The 4,720-nt window shown below is 34.3% G+C and overlaps 1 long non-coding RNA gene across 1 annotated transcript; it reads right to left on the bottom strand.

The window, feature by feature from the left end:
• Window positions 1-257: 257 nt before the first annotated feature.
• Window positions 258-1,789, bottom strand: LOC120733355. The gene is made up of 5 exons (XR_005695806.1): window positions 1,198-1,789; window positions 971-1,093; window positions 763-869; window positions 548-606; window positions 258-417 (listed from the first exon to the last, which is right to left on the bottom strand). It is a non-coding gene; the product is annotated as an uncharacterized LOC120733355 (long non-coding RNA).
• Window positions 1,790-4,720: the final 2,931 nt, after the last annotated feature.

A 4,720-nucleotide genomic window follows, 5' to 3' on the forward strand; every position in this document is an offset into this window, starting at 1 on the left:
ATCATAATCACTGAATTATAATGCAAAGACCTTAGAATATATGTAATGGCAACAGCTGTCCTGATTGTGACATCCATTATATTGTTATTACAGTAAATCATCTTTGAACAGATGGGTGAAAGAGTTCATTTAAGATTCTGAAACACATCTTGTCAATTGTATTCTTTTTGAAAATAAATCTATCTACAGTGAGTCTTGTTCTAGAAATTCTATCGATAAAAAACATAACACACTAGAATACAGGTAATAAACTTACTCTCAAAGGTCTTCCCAATCACGGTACACTTCATGTCCGGACACTCTTTTAGTGTTTCCTCAACTTCAGCTACTTTGATCTCAGAACTGGCTTTGAAGGTGATGTCTACTAATGCATCGACCTTCAAAGCCGTATTCCTTGACCTAGAAGTGGTTCTTGGCCTGTAAAGGAAAAATCACATTTAGTGATAATTGCATCCTGTATTTTACTCAGGATAATAACATAGTGTTCTGTGATGTAAAATAGGCTGAAAAATGGTACGGTAAAAGTTGTTGTCAGTCTGAGACTTACAGGAGTTTCAGCACTATAGATCCAGAGTAACCATCCTTCCCATTATAAACGTTATCAAGCTGTGTTTTCAAAGGAAAATATGTTTTGGTCAAGATGAGTAAGATATAATTGTTTTCAATTTTAGCTTAAATTTAGCTTGTAATGTCAAGTGCAATTTCAAAAAAAATGTCCATAAAGATACATTTATTGATAGAGAGTACTACATGATTACTTACCTCAGCAATAATTATATCTGCAGTTTCTTTAAATTCCTTTGATGTGGGGTTTCTCATTTTGTCATTAAAATCTTTATTTAGTTGAAGTTTTCCAGGGAAAACTTTGGCTGAATCAAGAAAATAACATTATATGTTACTATATAATCTTCATTATGTCACTTGTCACATAAACTTAAAACTTCATAGCGGCACACAAACAAATACTTACAACGTTCACAACTCTTTGAAACATTGTTGTAGAAATCACCAGCCAGGCACAAGCATACATATGTGTCGTTATAACGGACCTCACATGTGCTTCCAGTGCTACAGGGATTTGAATTGCAGGGATCTTTAAAGTGAGAAACAAACAAGTGCGTGCACACACCAACAAATTGAAACACTATAATAAGCAGTATAACCTGTGAACATTTGGATCCAGAGCAATTGAATTACCTTTAAATTGAGTAGTTGGTGTTGCAGTAGTTGAATCGCCTGTTGCTGCAGTAGTTGAATCGCCTGTTGTTGCAGTAGTTGAAATGTCTGTTGCTGCAGTAGTTGAAACGTCTGTTGTTGCAGTAGTTGAATCGCCTGTTACTGCAGTAGTTGAATCGCCTGTTGTTGCAGTAGTTGAAACGTCTGTTGTTGCAGTAGTTGAAACGTCTGTTGTTACAGTAGTTGAAACGTCTGTTGTTGCAGTAGTTGAAATGTCTGTTGCTGCAGTAGTTGAAACGTCTGTTGTTGCAGTAGTTGAATCGCCTGTTGTTGCAGTAGTTGAATCGCCTGTTACTGCAGTAGTTGAAACATCTGTTGTTGCAGTAGTTGAAACGTCTGTTGTTGCAGTAGTTGAAACGTCTGTTGTTGCAGTAGTTGAAACGTCTGTTGTTGCAGTAGTTGAATCGCCTGTTGTTGCAGTAGTTGAATCGCCTGTTGTTGCAGTAGTTGAATCGCCTGTTGTTGCAGTATTTGAAACGTCTGTTGTTGCAGTAGTTGAATCGCCTGTTGTTGCAGTATTTGAATCGCCTGTTGTTGCAGTAGTTGAAATGCCTGTTGTTGCAATAGTTGAATTGCCTGTTGCTCTTGCTGAAGTTGCTAAGAGGTGTGTTTAAATGCAGTAGTTAGTACATGATAACCTTTGTTCATAACTTTGAAATTTTATACCCAGGAAGCAAGCCAGAAAAAAATCAATCAAAGTTATTAAAGCAGGATCATACAGTATATGAGCAGGCATGAAACGCAGGAGAAAAAGGAGAAGTAGTTTGTGGGGGTGTCAGTGTCAAACTCACTGAAAATGTTTTTTTCTGATAAAAATGCTATTTCACATTTATATGGATAATACATAAATAACTCTAACTAAAACATGAAGATACATTAATTATTTACTGATTTTATTTTTAATTAGGAAACACAGAGTTAAATTGGATTATTTCTCAGTCTCAGTAAGAGAGCACCAGCAGTGACACAGATTCTGCATGGAGAACATAAAGTTCACTCAACCATCATTTAGGTTTCAGACATGTAAAGCATTAAACAGTTTGCAGGGTCTGAAGTGAACAAAGAGACTTCCTTTATTGTTCCATGCCAAAAGGATGTGGTACAACAACAGGGTCATAAAATAATAAAATGAAATATTGTGGGACTGTTGACACGGACACACTGGTCAAATTTACTTATGTATGTACTAAACCAGCCCAGATACACAATGGCTGCAAAAGAAAGCTGTTCAAGTTACACAATTATTACAAACATATGAGTCCCGGGCAAGTGTATAGAATTTGTATAGAAGCAAAACAAAGGGGAAAGGAACTAGTAACTGTTAATCATGAAAATAATATTCTCATATTCAAGCTAATTTGAGATATTTTGATTAGAGAACATTAATCCAGGCAGTCTTACACCATGGGTATCTCTCAATTTCGCTGTTACAGCCGTAATCTGGATCAGGAATGACTGCAAATTCTTAAAAAAAATAATCTATTTATCTACTATTTATATAAAGCCTATTAGGCCCCACCTGTGTACATAACAGTTTAGACTCAATTAAAATGAAAACCTAATGAAATTAAAAAACAACAATATTAAAATGAATATTTCACCTCTTACGTTTATCTGATGTTTTCATTTGTTAATATGTGCTCTACCGTGTTACTCTATCATCATCATCACTATTAAACTGAAAAAAAAATGAGGATTTTAAAGGTTGATCCAATAAAATCAGGCTACTTACTGAAAATGGCTACAACTAGCCAAAGGACAAACAGGAGGATGAATTTTTGAGCCATTGAAAAAATTAAAAACATCACAGGAAAAAAAAGTCAATGAAGGTTAGAAGCGGCCACGTCTGTAGTTCTCTAAATCTTTGGGTTTAAAACTGATAATACTCCTCCACTGGCGGTTTTAATGAGTAGCCACTCCTCATTTAGGCAGTGTGCTAAGTGCAGGTCACGCCCAGGCCAGGAAGCCCACTTTTCAAGCCTTTCGTCCACCTATCAATTTTCCATGACTTTTTTTGCCAGCTTGGTTATCTAGTGGATATTTTAAAGGCCAGTCCAGAACAGCGTGGTGCTGATTACAACCATACAATTCACACGCTATTACTTTACCACATGAGCTCTATGAAGTGCAGAGAAAAAGGATTCTGTTAGGTTGTGCAAAAACAACATTAAAATTACTGTGAACCATCAGGATCGATTGGCAGTTAAAACCAAACAAAGTGAAGAAGAGAAACAAGACTTTCATGAAAAGTTGCCCCAAACCTTTTATTTTCTATGGTTATGCCTAATTTACATCATATATCAAAACTAATCCCATAAACAGTGAAGATAAATCACTTTTATGGTTAAATCAGGTGCTATAATAGTATAACAGATTTTAAAAATTCAAATATATTTTTTTGCTTGTACTTATAATTGTGGTGACCATTTTCCACTGTTGAAATTTAATCCTAACATATGAAACTATGGAAGCCATTTCCAACATTGACATAAATAAATTTCCAGGTAGAGCTTAGTCAAAATGTCACATTTTTGAGATTGTGACCCAAAATATTGACCTATGAATGCCAAGAGAGTGCAGAGAGAAATGTTCTTCTTGGTCTTCAAAACAGCCAATCTGTTATTGTTTTTAAGTTTTCTTATTTTTTTTTTATTTTTAGTTGTGAGCCTAGCAAAATAAAACATGTGGTTGTTTTTACTACTGAAAAAAGAAAGAACATTTCCTGGCAGAGCTAAATTATAGCTTTGAGTTACTATTTCAAACTTTTGACTTCTGGATGGCATATTATTGGATCATCAAAAACAATATTAAAATTACCCTTTGCTCTTCCTCATTGCTTGTTAGTTAAAACCAAACAAAGTGAAGCAGAGAAAGAAGACTTCCTGGAAAAAGTTGACCCAATATTCTTATATTTTTGTAGAAAATGGTGTATTTTCCTATGGTTATACCCTATTTAGAGATAGATTTGATAGTTATTTTTAAACTAAGGGCTATATAACTAAAGATTATGGTTCATCACACTTATAAGGTGTCCTGGAAACTAGATGGGTCATAAAACAGTGGCGAGAAGGCTAAAGTGACCTTTGATTTCTAGATGTCATATGATGTGAGATAACAGTCGGTGTAAATTACTAAACAACTAAAATTATACAAGACTGAAAGACTTGAAAAGACTTGAACAGAAGATTCTAAAGTTTTAAAGTTTAATGAGAGCTATCATCGCAGCACCACCCATGAAATTACATTATTGCCAAGTTAACCTTGAACACATTTGAATTGTTATAGTTTTACACAACATCACTGTCACCATGGGCACCAATGCAAAACAAAAAAAATAGTTTTAACCAAAATTCATACTAATAATAAGAATAATAAGAATAAGAATTATTATTATTATTATTGTTATTATTATTATAGTAGTATATCAAACAACTTATCATTTTTTAACTGAATTACAAGTGCTAAACAGGGGAGCATCTAGAGA

The sequence above is a fragment of the Simochromis diagramma genome, unplaced genomic scaffold, assembly GCF_900408965.1.
Source record: "Simochromis diagramma unplaced genomic scaffold, fSimDia1.1 OVJJ01000013.1, whole genome shotgun sequence".
In the NCBI taxonomy this organism is placed as follows: Eukaryota; Metazoa; Chordata; class Actinopteri; order Cichliformes; family Cichlidae; genus Simochromis; species Simochromis diagramma.